The 25,571-nt window shown below is 44.9% G+C and overlaps 1 protein-coding gene across 1 annotated transcript in view; it reads right to left on the reverse strand.

Annotated features, from left to right (window-relative positions):
• DENND4C (DENN domain containing 4C) overlaps positions 1 to 25,571 on the reverse strand; it is a 1,285,018-nt gene that overhangs the window by 856,194 nt on the left and 403,253 nt on the right. The gene's annotated exons all lie outside the window — the stretch shown is intronic.

Consider the following 25,571-nt stretch of genomic DNA (forward strand, 5'->3'; position numbering starts at 1 on the left):
ATGAAGTGACCGTCAGTCCTTCTCTAAGCAGCAGGTCAACCCTGCCCCTTTATCTTCCTCAGCCCTCCGTTGGTGTGCCACTGCGTTCAAGGCTACACCCAAGACCACATCACAGGATCACCTCCCTGGGTGCGTACATGGTGTTCAGCGAACCTGCCAGGTATTGAACCACGAGGGTTATGCCCTGCTGTTCCAGCCATGTCCAGAGACGCAGGGTCTCTCGACAAAGGGTCCACGATCCCACCCCGCCCTGCTTGTTGCAGTACCATATGGTGGTGGTGTGGTCAGTTAACATCTCCACTAGCTTCCCCTTGACAGAAGGAAGAAATTCTTTAAATGTCAACAGAATCGCTCAGAGCTCCAATAAATTTATGTAGAGTTCCGACTCCGCCGGAGACCAGTGTCCCCTGATCTCCACTGCTCCCAGATGGCCGCCCCTTCCCAGAAGTGACGCAACAGTCACAACTGTGAGATCTGGTTGGGGAAGGGAGAACGGTCTGCTGTTAACCCAATCGCGTTTCATTATCCAACACTGCAGAGCTTTCGCAGCTATTTCCGAGATCTGAACCATGTCAGTGAGATGAACAAGTTACTTACCTTCGGTAACGCTTTTTCTGGTAGATACAGTATCTGCCTGTGGATTCCTTACCTTGTGAATATCCCCCTTGCGTCAGCAACGTTCTGAATTTTTCTTTGTAGCACGCCGGCGTGGACGACGTCATAGGAACGCGGCATCGCGCGCGACTCCGTCTGACGTCACCGACCCCTTATTAGGCCTACGTCGGCGTGATGACATCAGTTCCGCCCTTTTTTCCGTGCCTTCGAGGCACCCGGACGGACCAATGACAGGAAATATACATATATACAGTGTACACAGTACATACAAACCATAATACCACACATAGTGCGTAGCAAAGGTATCAAAAACCCAATAAATATACAAATAAATATACAAATAAGACCAGGTATAGCAGAGTGGACAAAGGGGAGGCGGGCGGGTCAGTGAGGAATCCACAGGCAGATACTGTATCTACCAGAAAAAGCGTTACCGAAGGTAAGTAACTTGTTCTTCTGATAGATACATCTGCATTGTGGATTCCTCACCTTGTGAATAGAGTCCCACAGCAGTCCCCACTCCCGCAGGAGGGTGTCCACTCTGCTACAGCATGAAATCTTGGAGGACAGAACGCGCAAAGTGGCCGTCCCTCCTCACCTCTGTATCCAAGCAGTAATGCTTCGCGAAAGTGTGGAGGGAGGCCCAAGTCGCGGCTCTGCAAATGTCCTCAACAGGTACACCTCTAGACAATGCAGAAGTAGCAGACCTTGCTCTGGTAGAATGAGCTCTTATACCCTCAGGAGGGTCCTTACCCGCCAGGGAGTAGCAAATCTTGATGCACAGGATTATCCACCTGGAAAGTGTGCGCTTGTGCACCGATCTGCCCTTCCGACAGCCAGCAAAACCAACAAACAGCTGGTCGTCAATCCGGAAGTCTTTAGTTCTATCCAGATAAAAAGACACCGCCCTCTTAGGGTCCAAACGGTGCAGTCTCTCTTCCTCCTTAGAAGGGTGAGGGGGAGGAAAGAAGGTAGGAAGGGTAATGGATTGTCCTAGATGGAAGGGAGTTACCACCTTAGGCAGAAAAGCAGCCCTGGTCTTAAGAACCATTCGTTCAGCATGAATGGTCAGGAATGGGGGCTTAGAACTAAGAGCTTGAAGCTCACTCACCCTCCTTGCCGAGGTGATTGCTACTAAGAAGACCGTCTTGAAAGACAAAAGCCTCATGGGACACTTATGTAAGGGTTCGAAGGGAGAACCCATCAAGAAAGTTAAGACAAGATTTAAGTCCCATCGAGGAACAATAAATGGAGAAGGAGGGAACTTATTTGTGAGGCCCTTCAGAAACCTCAAAACAACTGGAGATTTAAAAAGAGACGGCTGGTCCGGCAAGCAGAGAAATGCCGATAACGCTGAAAGGTAACCTTTGACTGTGGCAACAGCAAATCCTTGCTGCGCCAAAGAGAGAGCAAACTGCAAAATATCCGACAGATGAGCCCTCAAAGGGTCAACAGCCTTCTCCCTACACCAAACAACAAATTTAGACCATCTGTACGAATAGATTGACTTGGTGGAGTCACGCCTGGCCGAAAGAATGACATCCATCACATCGTGAGGGAGAGAAAAAGAATTCAGGTTGCCCCGTTCAATCTCCAGCCATGAAGGTGTAATGTCTGGAGGTGGGGGTGTAGAACCTGCCCCTCCATCTGGGAGAGGAGATCTGCCCTGAGAGGGAGACGGAGCGGCGGGTGAGAGGAGAGGTGGAGTAGGTCCGTGTACCACACCCTTCTTGGCCAATCCGGGGCGACCAATATGACTCGGGCCCGGTCTTGGCGAATCTTCCTCAGAACCCGAGGAATCAAGGGTATGGGAGGAAACGCGTAAAGGAGTTGATTTCCCCAACTCAACTGAAACGCGTCCCCCAAAGCTCCTTGCATCGGATACTGGAGACTGCAGAATGACGGGCAGTGAGCATTCCCGCGAGTGGCGAACAGATCCACCCGAGGAGTCCCCCACATCTGAGAGATGTCGTGCACAACCTCCGGGTGAAGCCTCCACTCGTGATCGGCAGAGAACTGCCGACTGAGAACGTCTGCACGAACGTTCAGAACTCCGGCCAGATGATTTGCCATCAGACAAATCTGATGGTCCTGAACCCAGGACCAGAGACGCAGAGCCTCTCTGCAGAGACACTGCGACCCTACTCCTCCCTGCTTGTTGATGTACCACATCGCGGTCGTGTTGTCCGTCAGGACTTGAACTGACTGACCGCGAAGGGAAGGGAGGAAGGCCTTGAGCGCCAAACGTATCGCCCGTAACTCTAGAAGGTTGATATGAAGCAACCTTTCCTCTGGAGACCAAAGACCTTTGACCTCCAGATCCCCCAGATGAGCACCCCACCCTAGAGTGGATGCATCCGTTTTCACTGTGGCCACCGATGGAGGCAACTGGAAAGGCTTTCCCTGAGAAAGATTGCTTTCCACACTCCACCAGGACAGATCCGCCGCAGTTTCTCTGGAGATCCTCACTGACTCCCTGAGATCTCAGTTGTGCTGATACCACTGCCTGCGGAGGCACCACTGGAGTGCCCTCATGTGCCAGCGTGCATGGTTGACCAACAGAATGCAAGAAGCGATCAGACCAAGCAGACGAAGGACCTTCAGGACTGGAACAACCGCTCCATTGAAAAATAAAGGAATCATTTCCTGTATGTCGTGAATCCTTTGAGGTGGAGGGAATGCACGACATACAGTTGTGTCCAGTACCGCACCTATAAACAGGTTGCGCTGGGAGGGCACCAGGTGAGACTTGGGTACATTTATCGAAAAACCCAACCTGTGTAACAACTGAGTTGTCTCTTGCAGATGATGGAGCACCTTCTCCGGCGACTCTGCTTTGAAGAGCCAGTCATCCAGATACGGAAATACAGGAATTCCCGACCTTCTGAGATGTGCTGCCACCACTGCCATCACCTTGGTGAAAACTCGAGGCGCAGTAGTAAGTCCAAACGGAAGGACCGCAAACTGGTAGTGTTGCGAACCCACCGTAAAACGGAGATACTTCCTGTGTGACTTCAGGATAGGGATGTGAAAATAAGCATCCTGCAAGTCGATCGACACCATCCAGTCTTCTTCCAACAGCGCATGTAGAACCTGCGCAAGAGTGAGCATCTTGAACTTTTCTTGTTTCAGATACAAGTTCAAGATCCTGAGATCCAGGATTGGTCGAAGCCTGCCATCCTTCTTGGGGATCAGAAAATACGGGAGTAGCATCCCTGACCCCTCTCCTGCTCCGGAACCACCTCTATTGCACCCTTTCTGAAAAGAGCCAGGACTTCTTCCTGCAAGAGAAGCAGGTGGTCCTCCGAACAATAACCTTGGCAAGGAGGGTAATTGGGAGGAAATTCCCGAAAGGGAAGGGAATACCCATTTTCTACGAGATTGAGAACCCAAAGATCTGATGTAACCGATTCCCAATCCCGTAGAAAATGAGTAAGCCGACCCCCTACCGGACCTGCATGATCCGGAATGGCGGATCTAGGGCTGCTTTGCTGCTGCAGGTGGGGGGTGGGTATTAGAGGAGGAGGAAGTGGCTTGACGTCCACGACCCTTCTGTCTACCTCTATAAGACTTGTACAGAGGGTTCTGTTGCTGCTGCTGTTGCTGGCCTTGCCTGAAAGGATGAAAGGAAGATCTGCCAAAGCCTCTGAACTTTCTGGTGGCTGTACCCTTCGCTTGCAAACCCAAAGATCTAGCCGTCGCTCGGCTATCTTTGAACCTCTCCAGAGCTGTATCTGCTTTTTTTCCAAAGAGACCAACCCCGTCAAAAGGTAAATCCAAAAGAGTAGCCTGTACATCAGTGGAAAACTCTGAGGACTTTAACCAAGCAGCTCTTCCGGTAGCTACTGAAGAACCCATTATTCTAGCCACAGAGTCTGCAGTGTCCATGCCACTCTGAATAACTTGGCGGGCTGCAGCCTGAGTGTCCAAAACAACCTCATTAAAGTTTTTCCTGTCTTCTTCTGGAAGTTTAGCAGATAATTGTTTGACTGAGTCCATTAAGGCATGCACATATCTGCCAAGCAAACAAGTAGCATTTGTTGATTTTAAGGCCATGCTACCTGAGGAGAAGACCTTCTTAGCGGCCTGATCCAACTTTTTGGAGTCTTTATCCCCAGGAACTTGAGGAAAGGAGCCAGCTGATCTATTCGCACAAGCAGCCTGAACTACCAGACTCTCTGGCGAAGGGTGAGATGACAAGAACTCAGGATCTCCAGGAGCCACCCTATAACGTCTCGCCACCGATCTAGATACTGCAGGTGCCGACAAAGGCTTTTTCCAAACTTCCAGAATTGGTTCGGTCAGAGCTTCAGTGAAGGGTAGAGTAGGCTCAATGATAGAAGAAGGCGAATGCAAGACTTCTGTGAGGATATTAGGTTTGAACTCAACTGTTGGCAAAGTCAAGTTCAGTAAATCAGCAGCTTTCCTAATCACTATATGGTATGGTACCACATCTTTGGAGGGTGCATCTGAAACCACAGGTAACCCCCACTCAGGAGAAAGTTCAAGACTGCTAGCAGAATGAAGATCCTCAAAACAATCATCATGTTCCTGAAGTTCATCCTCCTCCACTTCAGGTTCCATATACTCTTTCTCCTCCAGTAGACGCTGGGCTCTACGTCTCGACCACTCCATACGGATCGACGTCGATGGATCCGGCAACGACTCGGATGGAGTCGGAGCCGGCGTTGATCGAGGAGCTGGAACAACAGAGGGTTGAGCAACAGGAACCGGCGTCGAGCCTCGATCCGAATTCCGAGGTCGCTCCGGAGTCGTGAAAGGTAGAAAAGGCGCCGGTGCATAAGTTTGGGGAACACCCAAGTTGAAGGACAAAGGACCCATAGGACACGCAGGTGCTCCAGTGGGGTACATTGCCCTCGCATACACTCCATACATAGCATTAAGAAAATGCGATGGATCTTGACCAGGACCAGGAAAAGAAGGGTAAGAACCCATAGGATTAGTAGGAGGCTGTACTGGATTCGGCTCCCCTTGATCCTTTTGATTTTCCGGTTCATCCTCTGGAATCGGAGATTGAGGAACTTCCACGACGTCCTCATGTTCATGTTCCGAAGAGTGATCCGAAGCCGGATTTGGATCCAGTTCCGGCTCCGGTGTATGCTCTCGAGATCTTACCGGAGTGGTACCACCAACAGGAGACGGAGATACAAAGTCCTTGTGATGCTTACGAGAAGATTTCTTCTTAGAGTCCGAAGACCCCGAATGATGGCGAGAACTATGCTTCTTCCTCTTATGTCTTTTCTTCGAGGAACCCGAAGCATGTCCAGAAGCAGACTTCGACGCCGACTCCGATCTGGCCCTCGACCTCGATCGCGACCTCGATGACTTCGATCGCGACCTCGATCCTGACTTCGGTCTCGACCTGGAGTGTCTTGATCTTGATCTCGAAGATCTATCGGCTTCTTTACTTTTAATTTTGGCCAATAAAAGTTTTGCTTCTCGTTCACGTAGAGCTTTCGGATTCATTTTTTAACAGGATCGACAGCCCTTGACGTCGTGATCTGATCCCAAACACCATAAACAATCCTCGTGTGGATCAGTAATTGACATCATCCTGGCACACGAGCCGCACTGCTTGAATCCCGTTTTCTTCGACGACATCCTCGATGAAGAACAGAAACAGTAACAGACAAAAAGAAACAAAGTCTCTATCTGTAACTACAGAAGATCCCTGAAACCGTTAGCGTCGACGACGCGGAAAAAAGGGAACTGATGTCATCACGCCGACGTAGGCCTAACAAGGGGTCGGTGACGTCAGACGGAGTGGCGCGCGATGCCGCGTTCCTATGACGTCGTCCACGCCGGCGTGCTACAAAGAAAAATTCCGAACGTTGCTGACGCAAGGGGGATATTCACAAGGTGAGGAATCCACAAGGCAGATGTATCTATCAGAATTCCCAGATACTGTGCCCATGGGAACTTCAAGTCCCACTACAGAGCTGGCATACGCCATCTGCGTGTCTCACCAACAGGATGCAGGAGGCCATGAAACCCACCAGCCTCCGAGTCAGTCTCACTGAAATCCAGGATAGAGGCTGAGATATCGATCATAGCCTGTTCTTGCTGCTCGGGATGATAAGCCAAAAAGTACACTGTGTCCAGAACAGCTCAGATGAAAGGGAGCATCTGAGAAGGTATTCAGGTGTGACTTTGGCATGTTTAATACGGAACCCCAGCAAATGCTGGAGGTTCACTGTAGTCTAAAGGTGGTAGACGACAACCCATGGCGAGGACGCATTCAACAGCCAGTTGTTGAGGTAGGTGAAAACCGACACCCCTAACCTACGCAGATGTGCTGCGACCACCGCCATCACCTTGGTTAACACCCGAGGGGCACTGGTATGGCCGAAGGGAAGCACGGTAAACTGAAAGTGCTCGCGGCATTACTTGAACCTTAGGTAGCACCTGTGGCCCGGCAGGATGGGAATGTGAAAATACGCATCCTGTAGGTCCAACGCTACCCTCCAGTCTTCCTGGTCTAAGGTAGACAAGACCTGACCCAGAGTAAGTATTTTGAATTTCTCCTTTTTGAGGAAGAGATTGACGGTCCGAAGATCTAAAATGGGCCATAGTCCCTAGTTCTTCTTCGGAATCATAAAGTGGCGATAATAACAGCCACTGCCTACTTCTGAAACTGGACTGCTTTCTATAGCTCCCTTGGACAAAAGCGCTGTAACTTCCTCTCAGAGGAATTTTAAATGATCCGCCATTAGCCATTCCCGACTTGGCGGAATAGTAGGAGGAAAAGAAAGGAAAGGTAGAGAATAGCTGTCCTGGACGATCTGCAAGACCCACTTGTCCGATGTTATGGATCTCCAGTGCTGGAGATTATAATGAATTGGAGTAGTGTGGTCCTTCAGAATCAGCCTAGGAATGCTTGGAGGCTGCAGCGGCTGGCGGCAGTGTAGTAAATGACTTCTGGCCTCCATTCAGAGATCGGAATGTACCGCGTCCACACACGGCTTGGGCAGTCTGTGCGGGACGGTTGCTGGGATAGGACTGACGCGGCTGGAAACTCCTTCCGTTGCAACGATCGGAAGACTGGGCACAAGGAGTGAAGGAAAGGCCCAAAGATCTGGCCATAGCACAAGAGTCCTTGAATCTGACCAGGGCAGAGTGTGCCTTTTCCCCAAAATGGCAGGTTCCATCAAAGGGCATGTCCATCAAATTGGCTTGGACATCGGCCGAGAAGCAAGTAGTATTAAGGCAGGCCCTCAGGGCTATCATCATTGAAATTGATCTGCCTAGCGAATCCGTCATATCTAATCCACACCATATGGCGAATTTTTCTGCAAACCTCCTGTCCTTGACAGCTTGGGAGAGCACAGCCTGGGCCTCCCCTGGGACTTGTGGCAACACTTGCACAACCGTCTCCCAAAAGGAATGGGAGAAACAGCCCAATAAGCATGTCGTATTCACTGACCCGCAATGCCAAGCTGGAGGAAGAAAACATCTTCTTCCCAAGTGAGTCCAGAATCTTGCACTCCCCATCCAGGGGGTGGAATGCGCACTGGGGCGAAGAGGCCTGCACCACCAAGCTCTCTGGAGTGAGGTATTGGCTGAGGAACATTCGTCGCCCAGAGCCAGGTGATGGCAGCGTGGAATCATCCTATTCGCAGGAGCCCCTGTGCCAGGTTAGGGCCATGTTCCTAGAAGGACATCCGTAAGTGCCTCATTAAAGGGCAACAGGGGTTTCGAAGTGGAAGCCCAGGTTGAAGCACCTTAGTCAGGAGATTAGTCCTGACCTGCACAGAGGGCAGCTCCAGTCCGAGGACCTCAGCTGCCCTTTTTACCATCATCAAGAAAACACCAAAGGGCCTTGACTCGACTCATTAAGGCTGAGTCCATGTAACTACAAAACGAAACAATGGCCAGTACTGACCTGTAATAAACAATACTTCTTATATTGATCTTACAAATAAAACATAAAGATCCACTTTTTCAATTGCACCATTAAATGGTTTATTTAACTTCTTAAGTCTCAATTATTTTTACAAAAAACAAAGGATTTTTTGTGCATATAAATACATACAAGACAAATAGACAAGCTATATACATCAAATGACAAAACCTTTACAAGACACCTATACCCATCCAAAATGAACCAACACACATGCCTTACAACTTTGGCCAAACACTAGTTTCATGCACTCTCACACCATCCATACATGCTTCCAGTGTGGGTCAGACTCTCTCTTGCGTGACCCGCTACGTGGATCAAAACTTTCCTGCTCTCAGTCTCAGGTGGAAAGTACTAAATACAATCACTTCCCGATTTTTTATGAATACAATTTGCCATATTAACGCCAAAAACGATAAATCTTGGAGTATTCACTACCAAATGGCATTTTATTAGACCTAAGAACAGGACACGACAAGGTCGACGCGTTTCGAACCCCCCTATTTTTGGGGGTTCTTCTCAGGACCACTGAACTCTACAAGACAGTAAAAGAAAAAAAATAATAAGCTAACTATGCTTTCCAAAATCACAAAAACTTTTTCAGCAACCACCGATGCCAAACTGCCTACCTTCAATTTCTCAGGAAAATATTATCGTTTTTGGTGTTAATATGGCAAATTGTATTCATAAAAAAATCGGGAAGTGATTGTATTTAGTACTTTCCACCTGGGACTAAGAGCAGGAAAGTTTTGATCCACGTAGCGGGTCACGCAAGAGAGAGTCTGACCCGCACTGGAAGCATGTATGTATGGTGTGCGAGTGCATGAAACTAGTGTTTGGCCAAAGTTGTAGGACATGTGTGTTGGTTCATTTTGGATGGGTATAGGTGTCTGTCTGTTTCAACAGAATTTGCAGCAGGGCTTATGAACTGTTTTTGGTCCCGGTTCAGCCAGGTAGCAGACCACCCACAAGTTGTTTGATCTGGACCGCACTAATGCGCATAAGCAGTTGCTTGCTGCCCTTAAGAAGAAACCCAAAGATCAGGAAGAGGTTAGAAGTTGTAGATACACATATAAGAGTGCCCTCGGGGTAAGGTAGAATGCTATTAGGGAAGACTTTCCTCTCTATTACAAGCAATTGAGCTAAGGGACATGGAGGCATTTTGGGCAGCAGTTAATCACAACTATTTTGTGAAAGCTAAAAGCCCTGGGATCGACTCATGATTCCCCCCCTGACCACTGGGTTATTGAAGCTTAATGAGGGCCCTGCTACAGAGACTACTGATCGTTCCACCAACGACCTAGCGGGGCTGACCAGAGGTTCCACCTGCACACACTCAGCCTCTGGTGACATCCTCGGAGGCCCCAGAGACAGAACAGAGTGACGTCCTGCTGTCAATGCTAGTTGCCCGGATGGGCGCGCTTCAGGCCCAGATGGGATACCTACAGACAAGGCTAATACTTCATTATGGGCCCCTCTCTTGGCCAATGTCCTCAATGTAGCCTTAGTGACTGGCCCACCTCAGGGTTGGTCCCATGCCATTATTGTTCCGCTATTCAAAAAGAGCTCGAAAGGCTACCCACAATGCTACGGCCCCATATCGTTGATTAATTCAACTGCTAAATCATGGGACATATTTTGCTGGATCGCCTCCAGACATGGGCCGACTAAAAATGTACTTTCAGATATCCAATTTGGCTTCCATCAGGGTCTAGGAACTGTGGAGAAGTGCCTTAATTCATACCTACTTATAAGTAAATGCTCAATGGCTAGGAAGGTTAAGCTGTACCTGGTCTTCATGGGCCAGAGCTCTGCTTTTGATTCGTTTAACAGGTCCAAGCTCTGGAGCATATTGAATGATATAAAGGTCAACCAGTACATTGTCAATTTCCTTAGAGAGCTTCATAATGAGGTCCCTGCTAGCATGAGATATGGCCCGGGTGGAGAGACAACTTCAGCCTTTAACCTGGCGAGGGGCGTACGTCAGAGCTGTGTTTTGGCCCAGTTCCGATTCATATTGTATATAAGTGCCCAGGACGAGAATCTGCTTGAACTCAGGGCTGACTGCCCCCTCAAAGGTGACAGCAGTGTTCCCACGTTAATCTATGCAGAGAATACAGTTGTAATGGAAAGGACAGAAATTGGCCTACAATGCATGCTGGATCTGTTTTGCCAGTTTACATTTAAGGGTCAATCAGGCCAAGATGCGAATTTGTTTATTTAAATGGGATTACAGACATGATGACCTGCTAAACCCAGTAGGCCACCATCCCTGTGATGATGTAGATTTGTACGAGTATACATGTTTCTGTATCAATAATCAAATCAAATCGAGCTTTATTCGATTTAAGGTGTATAAAATCATAAAAGCAGACAGTTTAAAACATTTCATCTTACTTCTAAAATGTACATAAACAAACAAATAGATGCAAAAGGCATGAAAACAGTTCATTTAGCTATAAGTATCTCTGGTACATAAAAATACACAATGTTCAGCAACTCTGCTACTAATATTCCCTCAGAGATCTGAACATTTAGGAGTTTCCTTACTCTCAATATACTTTTTAGGAAACCCACCATGGTACCAATGCAGTAATAATTTTCCAACATCTGTAAATACATAAAAGTAGGGTGGCATGGTCTCCATCGTCCCCGTTTTAATAGGGGTACTTATCCATCTTCGTCGTTCATTTGCATAGTATTTACAGAATAAGATTACGTGAATAGTTGTTTGTAAAGAGATGTTATCGGAAGGTCATGGGCATAATTCTCTTGGCCAATTATTCGGAACCGGATGACTAATCAGACAGCGGAAAGTCTCAAATCTAAAGCGTGTTAACACATACCTGTCGTACCCCCCCCCCCCAGACAGCATAATAAGTACGGTTGGATGTTATATGTTATGGTGGTTAATTGATGCTGGACCACCATGGGTTTATTTATTTCCAAAACCAGCCTATTTTCCTCCAGAATGGTCATACAGACTTTTTTTTAAATTCCTTCCGGTGTATAGAATTTAATATTCCAGGCTGGGAAAAATATTCTGGATGCCCAAGGTCATGCATGAAATTTTATACGTATTTTAACCACAAAATCTGGCTGACATGTTCTAGTTTCACTGCATCTGTTAAAATTTTCTTTTTTAGACCTGTGCTGGTAGAGGTCCAGATTTTGTGCCAGAGCAGCGCTGGTTGTACATTACTTAGGTCTGAAATGTATGGTACTCCTAGCTCGCTGTGGTAGTTAAAAACAGGGGTGCTAGCAGGAACTGCCAAAATAAATCTTAAAAACTTGTTTTTGACATATTGGATTGGGGCACAATCGTAGAACCCCCCATATTCCCACCCCACGCATTTAGCCTGATAGATTTTCAATAAAATTTGGAGTGGTCTTTTGCCCAGTTTTTTCGTAAAATTTATCAGGGCCGCGGTGGAGCTCAAACAGAAGGCTCCTGGTCTTGATCCCTGCGCCCAAGGCCCAATTGCAGTTAAAGAAAACACCCAAATACGTAAAGGTTTTAATAGGTTCTACCCGGATTCCTCCAGCTTGAAAACTCCTTTGCCTCGGTTTCCCTCTCCCACAGGTCATTATAAAACTTCTTTCCTTTCATTTTTAAACCGAAGTGATCCATAAAACTGGTATAGTACGTAAGGGTCCTCTGTAATCCAATTGGGTGCGTGCCACGAGTACCGCATCGTCCTTGTAGAGAAGGGAGACAATGGGTCGCTTGTTTACATATGGCGGGTCCCTCGTGTTTGACACCAACTCCTGTTCTAATGAGTTTGTATACAGAGTGAACAGGAGTGGAGCCAAAACGCATCCTTGACTCACTCCCCTCTCTACTTTGAACGATGCGGTACACTCTCCCTTAAGTCCATATCGAACTTTGGCTGATGCACCTGAAAAAAACGGTCTTGAAAATGGAATTAATGTTGGGTCTACTTTAACATCTAAATATACTGCACAGTTTGCTGTGTATAACACAGTCAAATGTGGCTGTAAGATCAACAAATGCCAAATAAAATGTTCCCAATTTAGCTTGCGTATATTTTCCAATTAAAATACTAAGATTAAGAGCCTGCTTGTTGATTCCTAAACCAGACTGTACATCACTTAAAATATTGTTGTCATCTGCCCATGTTTGCAGCCGATCTAAAACAATCCTTCCTGCTACCTTCATAAGGGAATCTAATAAAGATATCGGGCAGTAGCAGGCGGGATTTTGCCGACCCCCTTCTTAAAAATTGAGACGATAATCGATTCGGACCATGTATCAATAAATCCCTTTGCGCAAGATGCCTGTAAAACTTGTGATAAAATTGGAAACCAGAGATGCGGGTAGGACTTAAATAGATCAATTGGTACCCCGTCCGAGCTTGGGGCCTTACTGCTCTTGCTAGCTTTTATGACCATGATTACGTCGTTCAGAGTGATATGAAGATCAAAAGGCAGAAAATCCTGGCGACCCCCCTCGGGCTCACTTCTAGGATTTGTATCCCTCTCTGTTGTATTTTGCAGGGTGTAAACTTTTGAAACGAAATCCACTCACGTTTTTTCTTCTATTGCTACCTCTATGGAAGGTGCATCAAACTCAATAGTGAAAAAAGGTGCATTGACGGCCTGCCAGAAAAGGGAGCTATCTTTTCTTGTTGCAGATTCTTTGAGGTTTTCCTTAGCCTTATCTCATTTCATTTTATCTAGTTTTCTTCAACAACTTCCTGCATTTCCTAATTTCCTCCTTATCTCTTACTGTCTTGTGTAGGGCTTCTTTTAGATTAGTGTAGGTTTTTGTGCAGTTGTTATCAAAGCAGCCCTTTCTACAATTACATAATGCCTTTACTTTCTACTTGCAGCAGGTTTTTGACAACCGTAGTGATGTGGGAAAAGGCGTTCAGTATGCTATCATGCGATGGACTGTCACTTAAGCACATAGAAATAGAATCGGATGCCTTGGTAACAATTTGCTTACTCATCTCTAATGGGTCTTGACTAGACCAGCGTAAGGTATATCCATTTTGTCTACCTATTGCTACATTTTGTACCCATGCCACTTGGTTGCAATATTTCCTTACTGCTATAGTTGGAATTATTATGTTTACACTTAAGGGCAGATAATTGCTCATTACGTTTTGATGGATGTTAAAGCCAGTAACAGAACTTGCATATCGGTTTGGCATGATTATATAATCTATGGTCGATTCCGTACCTCTGCCTATAAAAGTGTGTCCGGAATCTACCCTATGGAGGCATAAGCAATTTGCAAAACCGAGATCATTAAGGAATATAATCTCGTTAAACATCTCCCCTTTATCTGAGTGGGAAAAATGAAACGCCGGGTCATCTTCCTCCGTTGTTAAACCGCATTTTTCTAAGCCAGCGAGAGGGCATAAATCAACATTAAAATCCCCACCCCAGACAGGAATTATTTCGATCCCTCCTTTTGATTTTAATTTACTAATATCCTGGCTAAGCTTCTTTTAATATGGTGCCCATTTGCCCTTTTTCAATGTTATTATAAAAATTGATTACAACCAATATGCATTTGACATCCATATGTATCAGTACAATCTGGTAATAAGTTTCAAAGCTAATTATTTCGATCTTTGAGGCCCCAATCAAATTTAAAACAAACACAGATTCCACCCTTTGGTCTTCCCCTCAATGAGCGAATTGCTGGTGTGTGCAGTGTTCTGTAGCCGTTTATATGTACTTCGGTGATGGCCCACGTCTCTTGTACACCGAGGATTTCAAAGTTATTAATAAAGTCCTTCTAAGCCATGTCGCTCACTTTTTTCTTAAGGCCTGCTATGTTCCAAAAAAGAACTCTAAAATGTTTTGTTCTGGGCTGGGTTATTTCAGGGATAGAGTCACACTGGGTTATTGGTTCTGGCACGATTTACGTGAGTGGATTATAAACCACTACAGTGCCCATATCAGTGGTCTTCCTGATAATGCGATCTATCCCAGGTATTTCTGCATCTTTAGGGTTGCTATCTCCCCTGTCGATTTGTTCAGCCCTAGTAGGGATAGTCAAAGATGGTGTACAGAAAATTTCAGTGTGGGAGTTGTAGACATTCCCTGCTAAGTTTGATGTAATGGGTAGTCCATCATTTTCATCTAAGGTAGATAAAGGCCCATATCTATTCGAAATCTCCAGATTAAAATGGGGACTGTCTAAACAGTGTCTAGGTGGGCGATCATTGTTTTGTCTGATTTGACACATGGGTTGATAGGAGAAACCCAGGGGGAGAACATGTACCTTCATGTGGCTACGGTCAGGATCCTGTGTTCTTGTTAATACTTGCCTTACCAATGATGGGGATCCTAGTGAGAGAACACCACAGTCGCCTTGGAAAAATTTGTTGGTATTTCCCACCCAATCGATTCTCCTCACCATCTTAAATTCTCTAAAGAGGGCACTGGTCAGGCCAGTCCTGTTTCCGAGCCAGTGAATGGTTTTATTTCTTAGGGCAGACCAGGTTTCATTTTCAATTGGTGCAAATGGAGGAACGTTAGCTAAGATGACAGTGTATGGGATAGCTATTTACAACAAGGGGTGGTGATGGACAGAGTCTCTGAATTAAGCAGAATACTCTCACCCAGTCAAGAGATCAGGGCTAGATCCAACACCGTTTTTTAGCTCATTGCACCATCCCAGTTTCAGAACCTGGCTGTATGCAAATTAGTCTGTCCCTGGCCCAGTGCATCATGGGAACAGGGCAGACCAGACTACAAAAGCCAATTCTTACACTGGGAAGGAAACAAGCTTCCGGGGACCGGTTTCTGGCATTTCAGCCGTCTTCGGCCCGGCTTGCTTGAATCCTGATGGTGCAATGAGCAAGGGACTCACATCTGAGTATACCCTTCCACGCTTAGGGTGGACAAAAATATTTACAACAAGGGGTGGTGATGGACAGAGTCTCTGAATTAAGCAGAATACTCTCACCCAGTCAAGAGATCAGGGCTAGATCCAACACCGTTTTTTAGCTCATTGCACCATCCCAGTTTCAGAACCTGGCTGTATGCAAATTAGTCTGTCCCTGGCCCAGTGCATCATGGGAACAGGGCAGACCAGACTACAAAAGCCAATTCTTACACTGGGAAGGAAACAAGCTTCCGGGGACCGGTTTCTGGCATTTCAGCCGTATTCGGCCCGGCTTGCTTGAATCCTGATGGTGCAATGAGCAAGGGACTCGCATCTGAGTATACCCTTCCACGCTTAGGGTGGACAAAAATATTTACAACAAGGGGTGGTGATGGACAGAGTCTCTGAATTAAGCAGAATACTCTCACCCAGTCAAGAGATCAGGGCTAGATCCAACACCGTTTTTTAGCTCATTGCACCATCCCAGTTTCAGAACCTGGCTGTATGCAAATTAGTCTGTCCCTGGCCCAGTGCATCATGGGAACAGGGCAGACCAGACTACAAAAGCCAATTCTTACACTGGGAAGGAAACAAGCTTCCGGGGACCGGTTTCTGGCATTTCAGCCGTCTTCGGCCCGGCTTGCTTGAATCCTGATGGTGCAATGAGCAAGGGACTCACATCTGAGTATACCCTTCCACGCTTAGGGTGGACACAAATATTTACAACAAGGGGTGGTGATGGACAGAGTCTCTGAATTAAGCAGAATACTCTCACCCAGTCAAGAGATCAGGGCTAGATCCAACACCGTTTTTTAGCTCATTGCACCATCCCAGTTTCAGAACCTGGCTGTATGCAAATTAGTCTGTCCCTGGCCCAGTGCATCATGGGAACAGGGCAGACCAGACTACAAAAGCCAATTCTTACACTGGGAAGGAAACAAGCTTCCGGGGACCGGTTTCTGGCATTTCAGCCGTCTTCGGCCCGGCTTGCTTGAATCCTGATGGTGCAATGAGCAAGGGACTCACATCTGAGTATACCCTTCCACGCTTAGGGTGGACAAAAATATTTACAACAAGGGGTGGTGATGGACAGAGTCTCTGAATTAAGCAGAATACTCTCACCCAGTCAAGAGATCAAGGCTAGATCCAACACCGTTTTTTAGCTCATTGCACCATCCCAGTTTCAGAACCTGGCTGTATGCAAATTAGTCTGTCCCTGGCCCAGTGCATCATGGGAACAGGGCAGACCAGACTACAAAAGCCAATTCTTACACTGGGAAGGAAACAAGCTTCCGGGGACCGGTTTCTGGCATTTCAGCCGTCTTCGGCCCGGCTTGCTTGAATCCTGATGGTGCAATGAGCAAGGGACTCACATCTGAGTAACTCTTCCATTTCCAGCAAGAGAGTGTAAAATCCCATCCGGAACCGCACCTCCCAGTAGTTCCGGTGGATTAGAGGCAGAGCCAGCACATGCGGCACAGAGCGAGCTAGAAGGCACTCAGGTAACGCAACGCGCATTCCGTCTGGAGCACGAGAGACAAAACTGCAAGTATTAACTACGCATTGTAACAAACTATTCTCAATACCCTTCTAGTAACCTCTCTCGACCAGCCTCAATCCCCGATGAAGTAATTCTTCATCAATAACAAGGTATGCAAAAGCGCACGCAGCGCATTAGGCACTATCACAGTCACGCACAATGCACTTCGCAACAACGACTTGTAGATAATTTTTGTGACCAAGAAAAGAGCATGATTACAATTTATAATTAATAACCACACGATTGATATGCGATAGTAAGCATGGTGTGAATGTAGTATGAATGCAATTACAAACCAGCCACAATCTATAGTTCTCACTATAAACCACGCACTGAGACAGTACTATGATAAAAGTATGGGCACCACAATACAGTACTAGCCCTCCCTACCTATCGAAGTATGACAAAGGAAGAGTTGACGCCTGAAATGAGTATGAGGTAAAACATTGCCATTCAGTAGTTCCTTAATAACCAAAAGGTACTATTGTACACAATTTGTGTTTTCCCGCACCCCATCTCCCTATTTGTTGTCGTTTGTGTGTGTGTTTCTTTATTTTTCAGGTACAATGAAACCTTGAATCACGAAGGATCAGGTCAATTTACCTTTTTTCTTCTCACAACGTTTGCTTTATCACTATTTATTTCACCCCCATTGGTCCTGACGAAAGCCTAAGATCCTCTGACTACCAAAGGCTGAAACATGTTGACCTCTTTTTATACTTGACATGCACTTGAACCCCTTACAAATTCAAAAAGTGCACCAATAACTTTTTTAACCAAGTCCGAATCCAGACCTATTAAAATTTTCTCATTCTGGCTGTCCGGATTTTTTTATAATATACCATCACCACAACCCCTTTCCACGATCACTACTGCCTTAAACCAGAGGCAAAACCTCCTGGTGGAGGGTGCACAATACAAAAAATAACTCGATGATTACGCACACACGTGTAAAAAAGCGGGTACCCAGTATATACCGCTAAAGAACATGGGGGTGGGTCAAGTTGCGGTACACCACTGCTTCTCGCTGTTTTGTGCGTGGCCCTTATAGAATGCTTCTACATGAACGGAAGGCGAAATAAAAGGACACAAACTTTGATAATAACTTTTTCTAATATTGCCCTTCTGTCATTTTTAAGGGCTTTGCATAGCAGCTGATGTCATTACCAAATGTAATGGTACTCAAGTTATCCTCATAACGACAATGAAACTCTACTTCCTTCCGGTATTAGATTTGCCTTTCCAAAATTCAAAGAATAATACTATTCATTCCTTAATTATCTTCAGTCCATTAAAAAAATAATCCCTTGGGAGACTTCTGTTTCTTAATGGATCAAACATTTTTTATTCATTCAATGCTTTTCATCAAAAGCAGTAAACGCAGCCCAGCCAACGAGTTTCCTCCCTGCGGACATCATCAGGGTGTGCGGTCAGTCCCAACAGCGTGTCCATGGAGACCTCCTTACTGCTGCTCATGCAGTATCCATTTAGTTGAATGCTTGTTAACTGCTTTTGATGAAAAGCATTGATTGAATAAAAAATGTTGGATCCACTAAGAAACACAAGACTCCAAAGTGATTATTTTTTCAATGGACTGATGATAATTAAGGAATGAATAGTATTAGTCTTTGAATTTTTTTAACGGCAAAGCAAGGATAGAAGTCTTCGGTAAATGTTGGGGTGTCTACATATCTGGGTTTGGTTTTGCTCCCACACTGGCATCCAATCCTTGTAAGTCACAATCTACAACCTACCTCAGGTATATTTATGGAGGTAAGATTCAGAATTATGTGAACTGACATATTAGAAAATAGGTGAACAAGGTACTTACCTTTTCCGCACCAGAAGCACAAAGCCAAGAAAGAATGCTGATGGACCAGTGTGCAGGCACCAAGGAACTCATTGGAATAATCTGTTCCCAGAAGCAGGGAGGATGAGAGGGTTGGTAAAGAATCTGCAGCTAGAGAGGAGTCTCCAACAGATAAGGTGTTACCAAAGGAAAGTAACTTGCTTATCTGATAGAGACTTCCAGCCAGATATTCCTTGCCTTAGAATAGATTCCCAAGCATGATCTAATCCAAGGGGGGTCTGCAAACCAATTCAGACCAGGAAGACGTGGAGGACCTAGCAGGCAAAGTGACCGTCACAACAGTCCTGACTGTCCCGGCAGTGGCAGTTGTGGTGGGAAAATATGTGCCTAGATGCCCAGGTTGCAGTCTGACAGATGTCCAGGACTATGCAAGCTTTAGCAGTGGTACTAGCCTTGGCTCAGGTAGAATAAGCCTGCAAGCCCTCACGGGGTTGCTTTCTGGCCTGTGCATTGCAGATCTTAATGCAGAATACAAAACATCTGGAGACGGTTCATTTCTGCGCGGCTTTCCCTTTCTTTGTCCTGGAGAACCATATCAAGAGTTGTTCCGTCCATCCGGTGGTCTTTGGTATGATCAACGTAGAACGAGTATACTCTTTTTGGGTCCAGGCAATGGAGTCTCTCTTCCTCTTTGGAAGGGTGAGACGGAGCTAAGAAGATCAGCAATGTGATTGTCTAGCCCATTTGGAAGAGTGTGACCTCTTTTGGCAGAAACAAGGTACGTGTTCTCTGTATGAAAGTGCCTCTTTTGGACATGGTTAACCTCCACCTTTGGCCTGGAAAATAATGTAATTTTGACCGGAGTGCACAGGGTCCCAGCCAACCATGCCCCCTGTGCCAGAAGCTGTTTCCCTATTGTAGTGTAGTTCCTGTATTCCCAATAGGCTCTGCGCATTGGAATAACAAACGATAGTTTAGACGTAGGACTTAGGTCGACTAGGTCTCTATTGAAAATGTTAGACTTAATTATGAATGCCAGCTAGCTCAGAGGTTACTAGAAACTTTCTCGAATTTACAAGAAGGGATTAGTTTCTGAAAACCGCATAAACATGACAACTTTGCTCCCCCCAGAATAAGGAGTATATCTCCAGAGTCGCGGAAACAATAGATAGCTATTTTACTCAGTCAATCATGCATGCTTAGTTTCACCAGAAGTGCAGAGAAACAGTCTTCTTTCTCATGCAAGAGAAGTGAATTGCTACAATCGCAATACTTGTCATAAAGTAAAGTGCGTACAGTAAAAGGAGTATTATAAAATAATACTGTAAAAGCATGGTATGGTTTCTAAGCCATACGGTGTTTCAAATAGATAAAATACATACAATGATAAAATAATGACTAAACATACTCAACTGGTGCTTCTAAGATACGCCTACCCCGGTGTACCTAACCTAAGCCTAGTTCATGGGAAGGAGTAAGTGAGATGTATTTGGAGTTTAAATCAAGAATTCTTTAAGGGTCTAATCAGCTCCGTACCTTGGTTATAGAATGAAGGAGGCCTTGTATCTCTCTCTCAGGACTCGATCTATCAGCAACCCGCAAGGGTAACAGGGAAACACTGGAGCTGGATTTCTCAGCAGGAGAAAAGAGAGCGTCTCTCTCAGTGCGTCAACGGGAGGGTCGGCTTCCTTCGGCACTTGCTACAGCAGGGCGTTGGGCAAGTAGATAGTCTATCTGCTCCAAACCACCGCGTGTTTTGCTAGGGCAGATGCTGGTATATTTATACCTGAAAGGTGCAGAGTTTGACGTAAGGTTGGACATAAGACGTCACTAAGAACTCGTAGTTCTTTCAGGACTTCGGGAGTTCTAGGACAAATCAATACAAAAGCAGGGGGAATTCCCGAGCTGCTGGTGGCTTGGTTTATCTAAGAATACGTTCTGCTTTCTAGGAGTCTATGGGAGTAGCCTTGCCGTATTTGGACTGCATTGGCTATGTCTTAATATGGGTATGATTCGTATGCCTATATAAGGATATGTTTTGATATAACCAAATAAGGGCATGAATCGGGATTATTTAAATAGAGTCCTAGATTCGTCTACAACACCCACTCCACGTATAATGTCTATCATTACTAAATACTAAGCAATTTGAAACATATCTATGCATGTGTATTCCATCCCACCCCAAAATAGATAATTTGCATTTGAAATGGTATAAACACGAAAAAGGAGTATTATACTGTACGTTTTCAAGCAGCGGTATCATTCAGATAATGCATATATAGTACATTGGAATATTGACTGAATGAAGCACGAAATTTACATTTATGAAATGGCTCTTAATACAGAAGAGAGGGTCGAGACCATTTCATCACATTTATACAAGACTGTACATGTGCTAGATGCTAAATCGAAATATTGACTCGAGTTTCAAAAATAGAAATCTTGTTCTCTAAGAATAGTTCTACTTTAAGCAGAGTATCATGTGCCATAAGGTAAATATTTTGTGAACGTGGAAAAATATAATTTCGTTTTCAGGGAAACAAATAGTTCTAGAGTTTTTAGTTGTTCTGTTTATCAAAACTGAAGGCCGAATACAGAGTTCAAGGAACGTTGTGTGCTCGTGTTTTCAAAAGTTATTCTCGTTGTTAGGAGAGAACATTAACTCAGATAGGCTGGCAAAGAATTAGTCTACAACAGAAGGTGAAAGTTGGACCATGTCCGAAAAAGTAGAAATAGTGCATATGTGAGATGCATTGCCGTCATCGGTGTCTAGATCAGCAATGGTCACACACTTTCATCTCGTACCTCACCGCCACCTAGTCGTAATGGTGAGGTCTCAACGAATGCCGTCATCAGAATAGGTAGCCGCTGGGGACAACACGTTGCATGAGCCGTTACCGATATCCATAGGTACTGCTGATGGGAGTGTGAGACAGACGTCTAACACGCATTCTTCTTGACAGAGCAGGCATCGTAGAACAGGTAGGATGCAATCTTGCCAGATTGGTCTGAATGAAAGAAACCAGATAGTTTTCAGATCTCTTAGCCGAGCCAAGCCGAGGACTTTAGTAATCCGATCTCGGTATCGCATTGCTAGAAGCGTTTCTTCCATTGTAGCCTGAGTTTTGCCTGTGACTGGACTTGCCATATCGGAGCAGAAGGAACAAAAATAAGATTCCTGCTACGAGTCCCAAGATGAGAGGCAGGCCGCCGAACACAGAGTGCACGAAATTCGGGAAGATGCTCAGGACTGCTTCACAGGGTGCTAACAGTCTCGAAAAAATTGTCTTAAATACATGTGTGATGCCACTGGTATCAGACATGTTTAAGATTTGACTTAACATTTCTACGAAATGCACGGGGCAATATGTTGATAACAATGCATGTATCTCTGCTGCTGTCCTTGCAACTTGCAGATCACACGTTTCTCTAGACCAGGTTAAAGGGACAGGTGTTTGTAAAAGAATGGACTTCATTCTGCTTAAAGTATCAATTCGAATAGAAGAGATATTCAATGAAGGCCATATCGTTGCCTCCTTGTCTGGTTTGCTGTTTGGATACAATACTTGCATACAGCAAGTGACCCTGGATGTAACACTGACGAGATAGGCCGTTCCTGGCAACATGCCACAACAGCTGCGGTCACTTAACATAACATAATTGCCGTTGGAAAGTTGTCTGAAAAAAGGCTCTATTTGTGTAGCAGGGGTGCCGTGCAGGTGGCATGAAAGGTTATTTGATTAACCTTCGCAGGCTCCATGCAAGTTAATTCCTTGACACAGAAGTGTACCGCTCAGTGAATTTTTACAGTTGTTACCACTAAGAAATACCTCTTTTTTCCCCCCACTCCAACATCTATGTGTGTACGGTAATTTCCAGGTTGACTTGATGTACCCTTTACCCAACCTTTCATACAGGCCCGCTGGTATGTGCTTTTGGCAATATTGAAACTGAAAAGTCATTATCGGAATTGTAATGGTGCCATGTATTATCCATTCAATGACAGGTTTTTCGGAGACTGTCAAAGGTAATCTTTGTAGTTTTTCAATGCTCAGCACCGTATAGTCTGCCCCTCTCTGTGCCAAAGAGATTTGTTTATCTGTAAGGTTAGAGACAGAAAACAATGACGTTGTGTTGATTAGACGCCATGGCACGTAGCCTGAACGGAGATTTTGTAACGTCCAGCCTAACTGTACAATAGAACGTAATTGGGACTGGCCATGTTGTAACATTAGCATATCCTGTTCTATTATATCAATAGCAGATGACACAATGCTGTCCAGTGAATATATTCTGGAGGACAGAGTCGTTAACCCATTGTCCACTACAGACAGTGTTTTTCCAAATTAATACGATCAATTTCTCGTATTTTTTCAGCAGTTTCAATTTGCGTTACTTTCCAAGCTTCGTTGTAAGCAACATATATACCGGAGTATATGAAACGTTTTTGACGCTGTTTGCGAGGTCCCAATAAGCAATCTCGCAAGTCAGCACCTTCTTTAAGTAAGGTCAAGTGTTGCTTAATTTCAGGTAGTGTGGATTTCTGTAGCCATTCGAGGCATAGTTTTCCTACACTGTATGTTGTTATTATCCCTGGATGTTGTCTCTGGGAATATATTGGGTCTGGCCTGTTCTGTTTGAACTCCTGTGTTTTGTTCAGGAATCTATCTTGACAGATATTAGTGTCTGTGGGCCAGATCAACCATTTTCTCCAATCAGGATTAGTTCTATTTTGGTGTAAAATATGGGATACGTCTATCTCCACATCTGTAGTGCTATTACTATCAGGTATGGTCTTTGGTATAGACGGTTTGTTTAAGTCCTTTATCCTGGCTAGGCCAAGACAGGTTGTTTGTTGAATGGTGTCATTCAGGAACATTATTTGTTCTGGGATCATGCAGGCTCTGAATAATGATTCTAAACCTTGAACCTGCCAGTCTTTTGTACCCCAGACAGTTTTTGTCTCAATGTTGTTTTTCCAAAATTCAAAACCAAATGTAGACAATTTTTCATAAAATTTTGCAGAATATATCAATTTAGTATTTGTCAACATGTTTTTCATTCCGGTCTTATTTAACATTTTGAAATAAAACGTTTCTGGATCAGTGTTGTTAAAACCTGAGAAGTATGTTCATTTCTCATAAAATGTTTTCGAGCTTCCTTTTGGCGGTGTTGGACAATGTTCCCATTGATCATAAGCAAAAAACATTTCTAGGATTAGCAGATTTATGCAAATAGTGGTGCCCATAATGATTAGAGCCATACATTTCTTCATAATCTGATGAGCCTGCTAAATAATCATGTTCTGTAAATTTTGCTGACATTTCTAAGTCTGACATCATATTATTAATATTTTCAAAGTCCCAATCATCAGAGAAAGAACTAGGTGATAAAAAAGTCACTTAATGAAACCTTGAACTGATGTGGATATTTCAAGAGTTCAACCGGGCCATAAATTTCGTAATCGGTAGCGTCCCATGCTACACCACCAGGTATAGGAATGGCTGTTATGTTTACTGATGATAGTTTTCTTTTTTCAATGTGAGAAGATCTGTGAGGCTTTAGAACCAAGTTTATGTTCTGACTTGCTGTGTCCATTTTACTGTATTTTCCATCAATCAGTCTTCCCAAGCGTATAACCAAAATGAGCCAGAGTAGGAGGAAACGTACACCTAACACAATCCACAATTCAATCCATGGTGAAATCAGATATGTTTCTCCAAGTTGATGAAAGAGTTCAGTTATTTTTTCTTTGAAAGTTTTATTTGCTGGCTTTTCTTCATGTTCACTTGGATCTTCAGAAAAGTCATCGAAATTGATGAAGTAGCCTGATGCAGTTCTGTCAATTATTGGAATTGCTTCCGGATTTTCATTAATCTTTGGATTTGTATGGTCAGAGGCTACATCATTGTAGACAGGTATTTCTTGACGAGCTGTTGCAATTTGGGTTTCAAGAGGCACAAGTTCCATGGCTTTGTTGCATAGTCCTTCTTTATTCACTGCAGGTTTATCAAATGTGATTAGTCTCTCAGTTTGAACCTCTTGAATTGTAGCAAGGTTTGGTCTTCTGCTACATCTTGGGAGTCCACTGGGCCTACTACTTATTATTGGCCACATGATTGTGGTTTTACCAGGTCGATTGATACAACTCTGTTCTCCTTTTTACCAGCATTGGGCGGTAGTACTACTGATCTTGTTCCGCTGATTGCTAAGACAGGTACTGCTTTCCTGTAAGAAGGCTTAAATTCCTTCTTCACCACAATCTTTTCTCTGACCAGATCCCCAATCTTTGGAATCCAGACAGGTCTTGCTGGGACAGGTGGTTTTTCTTCAGTGGGCGTTGGCTTTAGCTTTGTGTTACTTAGACTTCTTCTTGTCTCATTTAAGTCCTGAAAAACAGCCAAACTATCTTTGATATCAAAGGTTTTTTGTTCCACCACTGAAGTCTGACTATCGAGGTCTTCGATTATCATTCTTGTACCAAACAAAAGTTCATACAGATTGATTCCACCCAGAGAATTTCTTGGCAGATTATTAAGACTACGTTGGACACTTATTAGATGTTTGACCCACCCATCACCCGAACCTAATACCCTCGCTGTTATAGATTGCTTTATGCCACGTTTTTCTCTCCACTACCGCATTTCCCTCAGGATGGAATGGACTAGAGTACCGCAATGCAATGCCCAAGCTGGCCATGGCCTCCTTGTAAGCTCGAGAGATAAACGCAGGACCCTGGTGAGAATGTACCATGCCAATTGCGTATGTGCCGATAAAGACTCGCAAATCTTTTATAACAGTTCTGGCGTCAGCCGAG

The sequence above is a fragment of the Lissotriton helveticus genome, chromosome 2_1 (assembly GCF_964261635.1).
Source record: "Lissotriton helveticus chromosome 2_1, aLisHel1.1, whole genome shotgun sequence".
In the NCBI taxonomy this organism is placed as follows: domain Eukaryota; kingdom Metazoa; phylum Chordata; class Amphibia; order Caudata; family Salamandridae; genus Lissotriton; species Lissotriton helveticus.